This window comes from Mercenaria mercenaria, chromosome 7 (assembly GCF_021730395.1).
Source record: "Mercenaria mercenaria strain notata chromosome 7, MADL_Memer_1, whole genome shotgun sequence".
NCBI lineage: Eukaryota > Metazoa > Mollusca > Bivalvia > Venerida > Veneridae > Mercenaria > Mercenaria mercenaria.
This window is the reverse complement of record NC_069367.1, coordinates 50,082,276-50,095,258: the sequence shown is the minus strand read 5'-3', so window position 1 is coordinate 50,095,258 and position 12,983 is coordinate 50,082,276. Positions and strand designations below refer to the sequence as shown.

General features: G+C 36.4%; 1 pseudogene; it reads right to left on the bottom strand.

The window, feature by feature from the left end:
- Positions 1 to 2,375: 2,375 nt before the first annotated feature.
- Positions 2,376 to 12,983, bottom strand: part of LOC123554201 (transmembrane 9 superfamily member 2-like) — a 58,687-nt pseudogene continuing 48,079 nt past the window's right edge.

The following is a 12,983-nucleotide window of genomic DNA, read 5'->3' as shown; positions in this document are numbered from 1 at the left end:
TTGACCTTTGACGGAGTGACCCCAAAATCAATAAGGGCATCTACTCTTCATGACCAATCATTCTATGAAGTTTCAACATTCTGCGTCAAGTCGTTCTCTAGTTATTGATCGGAAACGGTTTTCAATGTTCAGGCCCCTGTGACCTTGACCTTTGACGGAGTGACTCCAATATCAATAGGGGTCATCTACTCTTCATGGTCAATCATCCTATGAAGTTTCAACATTCTGGGTCAAGTGGTTTTCTAGTTATTGATCGGAAATGGTTTTCAATGTTCAGGCCCCTGTGACCTTGACCTTTGATGGAGTGACCCCAAAAACAATAGGGGTCGTCTTCTCCAGCAGCCCTAGAACCCTATGAAGTTTGAAGGTTCTAGGTCAAATGGTTCTCCAGTTATTGCTCGGAAATGAAGTGTGACGTACGGACGGACAGGGCAAAAACAATATGTCTCTCCCAGAAGGGTGGTGGTGGGGGGGGGGGGGGGGGGGGGAAGACATAATTCTTATCACTTCAAATAAACCGATTTCAGACACGATTTTTCAACATCTAATAGCGCCAAAAAGTTCGAAAATAACTTTTCATTATATTTTGAACCAAAACCATGATCTTCGGGTAGATATGTTACAACGTAGAAATTTAGTGCTCACACATGTTTCGTTCTGAAATAAGAAGGTTATCACAGTTGTTTTCCAACTTTTGCTACTGTCAAGAGCACAATTTCGAATGAATCAGACGATTAGTTCCAACCGATAGAACAATGACGTCACCACTTCTTGTCACTGTACATGGTTTCAGGATTCTAGGTGAAATAGTTTTAAAATATACACGCCCTACAACATGAATTTTAAGCACTTTATTGTATTTTTAACCAAGTCATGGACCACAACTTCGCACGCTATATATTAATCCTCTAATGTTTTAAGACTAGGTCAAATATTTTTTGAGATACGTTTCATGAGAAATTAAATTGCTTTAAATATTCACTAATTTTGTCAGTATCTAAAAAGCAAAATGAACATACTTAGCATCGAATGAAAAGGCTCTTTCTTATAAACGAAAACTGCTTTTTCGTTGCGGTTGGGTTAAACGACACACCAGCACCATAATAGACCATACAGTCATTTCCTAGCTTTTGATGGTGGAGGTAGATCCTGTCTCCTACCTTCTGTAAGCCAGCTGGATAGCTTCCTAGCTCTCGTTGGTTCGAACCCACAGCGGCAATGGGGCATGTGATTCAATGTCAGCGACCGTAACTACTCAGGTAAGGTGGTCCTCAAATTAACATTGAAAGGCCTGCATGTCACAATGGACCAGACGTCATTACAAAACTAAACCAAAACTGACATTCATCAGTAATACACAAAATCTCAAGGTACCAAATCTTATGGATTAAAACGAATCTCGAAGTGACACATGTCATGTCCGAGGTAAATGATCTCAACTCTCAAGTGAGTTGGGTTTTACGGCAAATCGACACAAAATGGTCATAAATCGCCGCGCTCAACTGTCAAGGTGCTAAGGTGCTAAATCTAATACGAAGATAAATGATTCTCAAAACTCAAGGCACCAAATCTCATATAAAGGTAATGAATCTCAAATCTCAAAGCGCCAAATCTAAATGAAGGTAAATGAATTTCAAATCTCAAAGCTCCAAAATTCATATGAAAGTAAATGAATCTCAGAGCTAATATATATTTTTTTTTATTTTACGCTGTATTAACAGATCTATAGTGTGAAATAATATTACAAACAGTGAAAAATATAAAAAAAAAACAAGAGCTGTCTCCATAGGATGACACATGCCCCCGATGGCACTTTGAATGAATAGTTATGGCCGATGTTAGAGTTTAGGACCTTTGACCTACGGACCTGGGTCTTGCGCGCGACACGTCGTCTTACTGTGCCACACATTCATGCGTAGTTATTTTAAAATCCATGCATGAATGACAAAGATATGGACCGGACATGCCCATCATTGCACTTTCATGAATTATGACCTTTAACGTCTAAGTGTGACCTTGACTTTTGAGCTACGGACCTGGGTCTTGCGCGCGACATGTCGTCTTACTGTGGTACACATTCATGCCAAGTTATTTGAAAATCCATCCATGGATGACAAAGATATGGACCGGACACGAATGCCCTATCATGAAAAATGACCTTTAACGTCTAAGTGTGACCTTGACCTTTGAGCTACGGACCTGGGTCTTGCGCGCGACACGTCGTCTTAGTGTGGTACACATTCATGCCAAGTTATTTGAAAATCCATCCATGGATGACAAAGATATGGACCGGACACGAATGCACTATCATGAAAAATGACCTTTAACGTCTAAGTGTGACCTTGACCTTTGAGCTACGGACCTGGGTCTTGCACGCGACACGTCGTCTTACTGTGGTACACATTCATGCCAAGTTATTTGAAAATCTATCCATGGATGACAAAGATATGGACCGGACACGAAAATTGCGGACAGACTGACAGACCGACAGACTGACAGACGGTTCTAAAACTATATGCCTCCCTTCGGGGGCATAAAAACCCATAGACATTATTACAACACACAGTACTATAATTAAGTGTAAATATACTTTAAAAGCACATCTTGCTTTGAAGTACATAAATAAACAAACAAGTCATGTGCGACCAACACAACTACTACAAACTTCAAATGAAATTATTTTGATTCAAGTCTTGTATAATTTTCATAAGAAACCTTTGCTCATTGAATAAATGGAAATACTTTCTCTTTTTTTGCAAAATGAAAAAAAAAATAACTACAGCCAGATGGACTACAATTTAATACATTGAAAAAAGATTATATTTGTATTTTACTTTAATACTGGTATATAACCATTCCCGTTTCTGTTGAATATGAGAAAACTTAAATAAAGTAAGTATCTTTAAAATATTTTAAATGTATAAAAAGCTAACTAAAATGCAACAACAAAGAACCATAGGAATTTGGCAAGAGCCTGCATAGATAAATGTATGAAACCTGTATAGTACGAGCGTACCGACACCACAGAAAGCTTTAGTCAACATATTTGGCAGTAATGTGATAAGTACAGCTACATTCCTGCTTTTTAAAAACATTTTAAAGTGTAACTAACGTAGCTTAAGCATTTTTTCCACACTTTTTTTCAAAGAACACATATGTTTTTGTTTTAATCGCTTAGAAACAATTGATTTAACTTTGACAAATGGCTAATCCCTAACTGTCGAAAACACTTTCTCAATTTCGAAAATGTTCTACATAAATATCTAAGAAAGCTGCTCTCTTTGAAAGTACAGGAAATAACAACTTTTCTTATTTTTCATCGACATTCACCATTTGAGCGGTTTCTGATTAATATTCATATTGGCGAATAATCACAATCACAACTGAATTTCTTAAGTCTTCAGTGTTAATCATGTTTATTAGGTAGAAAATAAAGAAAATAAACTGAAGTGTTAAGAAATATGAACAAAAACAGCCTACATACAAACTTAGGTGGTAAGAAAAATACACAAAAATGATTTAATTCAGTAAATAAAATACATATATGTATAAGCTTATGTGTATCAATAAAAATGTTCATTATCCTACAAAATAATACATAAACTTAAGTACTAAAGAAAATCAACAAAAAATGTTCAGTTTCACCAATTATTTCAAAATGTTTTAATTGATTTGTTTCTGTAATATAGAAATCAAGAAAATAAAATTAATGTTTTCTGAAATGTTTTTATCAATTCAAACATGTACAAATATCAATGACTTTAGCTGTCGCATTATGAGAACATAATTATTATGTATAACTGATAATGTTCTCAATTACAATAGACTGATATTTCACTAAACTGTGTATTTAAATATTTCACTAGAATTCTAAATGTTCAGTTTATCGACATCTGGTCATGATAAAGAAAACAAGGGCTGTCGCAACAGACAGCGCTCGACTATTTCGATGTTGGATGATGAAACTTGGCACATCTGAGGAAGCTGGAGCTGTCACTGGAGTGTTTCATGAGTCCAATGTGGATGAAGATATTGGACAATGACTTAAGTCTGTATCAAATGTATTTAGTAATAACAGAGATAGAGATTTAAGTGTAAAACAATTAGTATAAAAAGAGACATAATTCATAGAAAATATCTGCAAGAGCAACGTATCATGTGCTATATCATGCGGCACATAATGTGAAACAACAATCTTAAGTTTGAATAAAATCTATTCAGTAATAACTAAGAAAGAGCAAAAATGCATCAAAGCTTGAACCTGGAATTCTAGTAAAAAGGGGGCATAACTCGTAGCATTTTGGTGCCAGCATTATGAACCTTGTGTCATACGATACGGGTGACAATGTGTAACAAAAGTTTGAATCAAATCCACTGAATAAGAACAGATCTGGTGAAAATAGCATCAAAATGAAACTGAAATTCTGTGTATTCTCAAAATATATGTGCCAGAGTTATGGACCTTGTGTCATATGACAATGTTGTGGAAGAGCTATTTTTAACTTCAAATCAAATACACTAAGTTATAACAACTATGTAGTGAAAGAGCACTAACATTTATCTGAAATTCAAAGTAAAAAGGGGGCATTATGCATGATATATTGGTGCAAGAATTATCGTCCTTGTACCATATGATGTGAATGATGATGTGGTAAACTATTTTAAGTTTCAATCGAATCTGTTTGGTAATAACAGTTATAGAATGTATCAAAACTTTAACATGAAATTTAACATAAAAAGGAGACAGAATTCATGAAATATTGGTGCCAGAGTTATGGATTTTTTGTTAAATTATGTGGGGATATGGAACAAATCTCAAGCTTGAATCAAATTTCTACTGTAATAAGAGAGATATAGTGAAAATGCATCAACATTAACCTAAAATTCTAAGACAAAAGGGGCATAATTCATGAAAAATTGGTGCCACAGTTATGGACCTTGTGTTATATGATGTGAGTGATGATGTGGAACACCCATTTTAGGTTTGAATCAAATCCGGTTATTAACAACTGTGATAGAGTGAAAGTGCACCTACACTTTAACCTGAAATTCTAGGTAAAAAGAGATCACAGAGTGATCTTGGCGCCCACCACTGAGCCATTTTTGAATGTTCAAAATGTCAAGACTAGCTCAAAGTCAAAATCAAGGTACATAACACTGTGCATATGGTCCATGCATGTGGTCCAAATTTGAAAGCTTTAGCTTGAGAAATGTGAAAGTAGGTCACTAAATCAATTTCAAGGTAAAAGTTCATTTCGGTATACAAAACGATGCATGTGCTTCAAATTTGGAGGCTGTAGCTTGACCAGTGTGAAAGTAGGTACTAGGTAAAAATCAATGTCAAATTTCAATTCAGAACACAAAAATATGCATGTGGTCCAAATTTGAAGCCTGTAGCTTCAGAAATGTTAAAGTTGGTCACTAGGTCAATCTCAAAAGCAAAGTTTATTTCCGTACACAAAACTATGCATGTCGTCCAAATTTGAAGGCTGTAGCTTGAGAAATGAAAAAGTAGGTCACTAGGTCAAAATCAAGGTCAAATTTAATTTCGGAACACAAAATTATGCATGTGGTCCAAATTTGAAGCCTTAGCTTCAAAAATTTGAAAGTAGGTCACTAGGTCAATATCAAAGTCAAAGTTTTTCTCGGTGCAAAAAACTATGCATGTGATCCAAATTTGAAGCCTGTAGCTTCAGAAATTTGAAAGTATGTCACTAGGTCAAAATCAAGGTCAAATTTCTTTTCGGAACACAAAATTATGCATGTGGTCCAAATTTGAAGCCTGTAGCTTCAAAACTGTGAAAGTAGGTCACTAGGTCAATGTCAAGGTCAAAGTTTTTCTGTACAACAAACCTAGCATGTAGTCCAAATTTGAAGTCTGTAGCTACAGAAATGTGAAAGTAGGTCACTAGGTCAATCTCAAGGTCAAAGTTCATTTCAGTATACAAAACTATGCACGTGGTCTAAATTTGAAGCCTGTAGCTGGAGAAATGTGAAAGTAGGTCATTAGGTCAAAATCAAGGTCAAATTTTTAATTTCGGAACACAAAACTATGCATGTGGTCCAAATTAAATGTGGAAGTATGTCACTAGATCAATGTCAAGGTCAAAGTTTATTTCGATACAAAACCTATGTAGTGGTCCAAATTTGAAGGCTGTAGCTACAGAAATGTGAAAGTAGTCACTAGATCAAGATCAAGGCCAACTCATGTCAAGGTTAATGTAGCCACTCAAAACTATACATAAGGTCCAAATTTGAATGTTGTAGGTTAAGACAAGAAGATTTTTAAAGTTTTTCCCTATAGAAGTCTACATAAACCATGTGACCCCCGGGGCGGGACCATATTTAACCCTAGGGAAATAATTTGGACAATGGTAGAAGACCGCTAGATTACTAGTATGCTACATGCCAAATATCAAAGTCCTAGGCCCTGTGGTTTTGGACATGAAGATTTTCAAAGTTTTTCCCTATATAAATCTATGTAAATTATACAGGCATAACTCACTCAAAAATTGTTGAACCAGTCTGATTTTCAGGGGAACGCAACTAGGGTATCAATACTCATTCTGGCAAAGTTTGGTCAAAATCCTCCTAGTAGTTTCCGAGGAGATGCGATAAGGAGAAATTGTTAACGGACGGAGGGACGGAAGGACGACGGATCACGGACACAGAGTGATTTGAATAGCCCACCATAATAATGATGGTGGACTAAAAGAGAAAGTGCATAAAACTTCAAGGTCTGGACACGGAATGAAGCCGGCGCCAGGGCGAGTAGGATAGCTCTCCATTTACTTCGTATCGTATAGTCGAACTAAAATGTTTCATTTTCCTAAATAAATTATTTAGTTTTCTTAATGCTTGTGTCAGTCAACATCATATATATATTTGTTCATCACGAAGAGTTCACTTTAGACCCTTTAGTTGACCACATGTTCTGCCCCCTCACACTGCCATAGACCTTTCTAACGAACCAAAAGCAGGAAATGAAACCGATGGTTCCTGAAACGAAAAGAAATGTTTGCTTGTACGATATTTGAACACTTTTGTAAAGTATTTAGAACGATGTCTCTACATTCACTCTATATTTTGTATAGAAAGAAATAGGCATTTATGTTTGTATAAATAACACAGGTGTAATACTATATACCCTTTCCATGAGACTGCTCACGCAGTTTGAAATCATTATTAAAAACGTGAACACAAGAAACGCGGCAATGCCACGAAACCAGGTTTTCAACACTTTTCATAAGAATAAAAAAATATACTGAATCACAGTGCACCACTTTAAAGCACAACCCTAACCCTAACCCTAAACCTAACTTTAGTGACAATGACCTTGACCTTCATAAGAATAAAAAAGTATACTGAATCACAGTGCATCACTTTAAAGCACAACCCTAACCCTAACCCTAAACCCTAACCCTAACTTTAGTAACAATGACCTTGACCTTGATCCCAGAAACCCCAAAATCAATCCCAAGCTACTTTATATAAGTTTTCTATACACCAAGTTTCATCATGATAGCTCATTCCTAAGTTAAGTTATTGACCGGAAACCCTTTTTCTATTTTAAGTAACAGTGACCTTGACCTTGACCCCAGAAACCCCAAAATCAATCCCAGCCTTTGTCTTGATATAAGCTACATACATACCAAGTTTTATTCAAATATCTTTACCGAAACAAAAGTTATTGACCGGAAACACCAGTTTGACGCCGCCCGCCCGCCCGACCAACGACATACCCCAATCTAATAACTCAGGTTTTCGTTGAAAACCTGGTTAAAAATGTCATTGTTCTTTCAAAAATGAACACTAAAAACACCATTAAATTAAAACAAAAACTAACTTTTCTGACTTTGACGATGAAAACTGAATTGACACAACGTTATGATCTTTCCTGGGTTAAAAGACATTTCAAATAAAAATCATAGAAAGGCAAATTACAATATAACAACGATGGTTGCATTTAGCTGTTCCGTTTAGATTTGAAAAATATCAAAATCCCGTTTCTGTTACTCATAGAAGGCAAACCGCCTTTTTTGCTACAGGAAACTGTGAACATGTAAATAAAAGGATTGAATGCTATTCAGTTATGCGTTCAGACTTATTGCGATGCAAAGCATCTAAGAATCGCACGGATTTCCAAGAAGCCATAATGAGGTTTATACCGATCTTAACGCACTAAAAGGCATCTTATTTTCTTAATTAAAACATTCAAACACTTCAATATTGTGTTAACGAAATATAATAATTTTATTATGATGTAGTTATATTTCATCTAAAATTTACATTTACACGAAACAACTCACCAGTTATCAGAAATAGCAGGAACGCAACAATCAGCATGTATCCGAAGAAAATGAATGCGGAAACAACCCCTTGTACTTCTGTCCATTGCACATAGTAATAGATGCAGTAGATGAAAAAGTACACTGATGTAAAACCAGTATTCAGAAAGGCCCGCCACCACCACCGATAGTCCTTCAAGAATTAACATGAAATTTGTTTCAGTTATATGCGGTCAAAAACATGCAACAGTTTGACAGTTAATAAAATTGTAAACATGAGGTAAGTTTGTGTTTTTACTGAAAGATACTATTAACAATCACAAAACAACACGTTTATCACTATGGTTACCAAAAAAGCTCCACGAAGCGTGACAATATACTACCAAAGTTTTAGAGGAGGAGGAAGTAAAAGGGTTTGAGGGTTTTGTGTAGCGGTGCTGACTGGATATTAAGCCTCAAGGAAATATAAGTGATTTTTATGAAGTGGGTGGGGTAAATATGTAGGTGGGTGAGGGTGAGCAAATGGAGTGTTGCACTCTGTACATTGTATCACCATCTCCTACCTATATTTCAAAGTTAATACCTTCAACAGTTTTTAGACATGAAAATATGAAGGACTGATTTGACGTTTGAACTTAATTTGTGACTTTGACCTAATGACCCTTTTGATGTGCTCTGCACATCTTCTCATCGCCACCTAGCTTTGTTTCGTCTGAAGACACTACCTTGAAGGATTATTAAGTTAAGTTCTTGACATGAAACATGATAGACAGATCTGACCGTCACCATGCTCTGACTCTGACCGATCAACACAATTCATGCACTATGCGCATCATCTCATTACCACCTACCTATATCCAAAATTTGACGCCAATACCTCGAACGTTGAATGGTTATTATGTAGTGCTCCGGACTTGAAAAATGAAGGACAGATTTGACATATGAGCCACATTTGTGACATTGACCTTTGACCTACTTGACCGTTTCTTGCGCTCTGCATGTCATCTCATAACAACCTATACCGATATTCCAAGTTAAAGTCAACTATAGCTGCTTTTGTGAAAAGCGCATGTCTCCCATTGAATTGTAATTCTGTCTTTATATACAGTTTACTCACAGAAATTACGCCTATGACAGATTTGGAGCAGGTTGTGGAGTAAATGGCTTTTCAGTGTGTATCGTAGTCAACTATGCACCAAAATCTGTATCACTGGCATCAGCAGTTTAGGTAATTCAAGGGCTAAAATTCTGAAATGCCTGGGTCGATTCGGCTAGTTATCGAACTTGATTGAGGACTTACTGGCACACACACACACACGGACAGGAGTAAATCAATATGTCTCCCACCACAGTTGTGCTGGAGACATAATACCTTGAATAGTTACTAAGTTTTGCTCCGGACAAGAAAAATCACGGATATATAAACGGACGCGACATCACATAATAGTTTGTTTTATCCAAAACAGGTATATAAAATTATGGTTCCTCTTATAATGGGATTAGAGAAAAGTATGCTGCATACATTTTAATAAAACTACAGATCTGATAAGAAATTACATACAGCTGAATAGTACAACTACTTATGGCTTTCCCACTTAATAACATGTGTACATGTATCTGAAATATTACATTCTCTGTGAATAACTGATAAAGCTTTTATCATCTCCAAAAAGTCATTGTAAAAAATTTAAAAGAACAAGCAAATTCAGTGAACTGGTACCCCCCGCAGAACAGAATAATTTGTTTTTTTGTTTTGGGTTTTAACGCCGTTTTTCAACAGTATTTCAGTCATGTAACGGCGGGCAGTTAACCTAACCAGTGTTCCTGGATTCTGTACCAGTACAAACCTGTTCTCCGCAAGTAACTGCCAACTTCCCCACATGAATTATCAGAGGTGGAGGACTAATGATTTCAGACACAATGTCTATTATCAAATAGTCACGGAGAACATAGGCCCCGCCCGAGGATCGAACTCGCGACCCAGCGGTCCGTAGACCAACGCTCTTACCTACTGAGCTAAGCGGGCGGGTTTCAGAACAGAACAGAATAAAGGTTTCACAATTGAAAAAGCATTTTCTGCCTACAAAAACACTTAAAAGCAATTGAATATCAGTCTTTATGAAAGCTACTCCTTCTAAATTACAGATCGAAAACAATTTTGCTATATTTAGTTACAATGACCTTGACCCCGGCTACCTAAACCCAAAAGAAAACCTGCCGATAGTTTCTATTCATACCAGATTTGGTCTGCTAATATGATTCCCAACTAAGTTATCGTGAGAAAACCAATTTTCTATTTCTTGTAAATAAAAATGATGATATTGACTTTGACCTAAGCAACCCAACATACATCTAAAACCATGGCCTCCATGTAATTCCTGAATTCCACCTTGGACGCAATACTATACTCTTACAGAATTTATTGATCAGACACAATTTTCAATGTTTAGTTACAGAGATCTTGATGGACCTGAAAACGACATTAAATTTGCAAAGAATTGGCCAATATAGTAAGCATAATACTGCACTATGTCTGAGATATAACTTCAGACGGACGTCTTCTACTAGCATGCAGGGCCATATTTCGTTGTAGCAGTCAACGTTTCTGCTAGTTTTTTTATTGAAATCCCACAAACCAATTCTGAGGTATCACTCAAGACCGACAAGAAATTGAATAAAAACAATATTTATAAATATATAATTGCAAAGGGCCTGAAAACGACATTAAATTTGCAAAGAATTGGCCAATATAGTAAGCATAATACTGCACTATGTCTGAGATATAACTTCAGACGGACGTCTTCTACAAGCATGCAGGGCCATATTTCGTTGTAGCAGTCAACGTTTCTGCTAGTTTTTTTTATTGAAATCCCACAAACCAGTTCTGAGGTATCACTCAAGACCGACAAGAAATTGAATAAAAACAATATTTATAAATATATAATTGCAAAGGGCCATAAATCTCGTCTTCGTCAACCAGTCTGAATTAAACTTGTAGGACCGCATTGCCATATAACACCATGTAGGAGATATGGACGGACACAAACACAAAATGAAACATTTATGTACTACATGTATGCCAGTACAAACTTTTAAGGGACATAAATGTTTTCTTCCTCAAGAGATCCAGCTAAAATTTGCTGAGCCGTATTTATTGAAATCCTACAAACTAGTTATGAGATATGACTCTTTTTGTTTGTTTTGGGTTTAACGCCGTAAGTAACTGTCAACTTCCCCACATGATTCAGAGGTGGAGGACGAATGATTTCAGACACAATGTATTTTATCAATTTGTCACGGAGAACATACGGCCCGCCCGGGAATCGACTCCGCGGTCCGTAGATCTGCGCTTTCTCTACTGAGCTAAGCGCGAGCTGGATGGACAAAAATGAATAAAAGCAGAATATATATATAATTGCAAATGGCCAAAATCTTGTCTTATTTAATCTTGTGTTACGCATACAACCTGACTGAAGTTTGCATGGTGGTATTTCGATTCAGCAATTAATATTTATACCATGTTTCAATTAAATAATCCACACCATGCCAAAGATATGGTTTCAGACGGACAGAGAGACGGACGGATGGACGGACGGACAATGCCAAAAACTATATCCCTCCGCCTTTGGCAAGGGATAATGATATACTAATATCGGACATGTAATTCTGACACATATTAAATCAATTCAAATGCTAAAAATATATCAATTCAATAAGGATACTAAACATATAACATATATGAATTCAATTCAAATACTCTTATCTTACCTCTGCACAAAGATGAAAATAACACAGTAGAATAGCCACCAGAGAGCAAATGAATACCATTAAAAGAAACACCAATGCCGAAAATCCAAAGTTGTAATAAACTTTATGTGCACTGTAATGCAAAATACATTCAGATGTGAGGATAAGACTTTTTGAAAGAAAATAAATAATATATCTGATAAAGGAATTGCTGTAAAAAAGAAGAAGAAAGCTTCATGTAAAATGCATCCGAAAACAAGAATGCTTTAGGTAAGAATGCATCACAATATAAGAGGGACATGATGCATTTTTATCGCTATCAAGAATTAAATGAGTAATTGATTTCTTGATAGAGGACCACTAGTTATATATACGGTGTTCCGTTTGGACAATCGTGACTTTTTATTAAACCCTAAACCGCGAAGCAAGATGGTACGATGACGAAAACGCGATGGTGCGATGGCACAATGATGAAACAACGATGGTACGATGGTGAAAAGGCAATGGCAAGATGATGAAATCGCGATGATGCGATGGTACGATGGTGAAATGTCGATGTAATATCGCGTTTTCATCATCGTACCATCGCGTTTTTACCATCGAATCATCGTACCATCGCGTCATCAACATCGTACATAGCGTTTTCACCATCGTGCCATCGCGTTTTCGTCATCGTATCATCGCATTATCACCATCGTACGATCGCGTTTTCACCTTCGTGTCATCGCGTTTTCACCATCGTACTATCGCGTTATCACCATCGTACCATCGCATTTTCACCATCGTACCATCGCCTTCCGGTGGTCTTGCACGGTGGTACAGTATATGTACATGTATCAGTAAAATACAGACTTGATATAATCTCATTTTCACATTGCACTATGGACCTTCTACATCCTAACAAGAATAAGCTGAGTTTGAATAATATCATGTGATTATTACACCCAG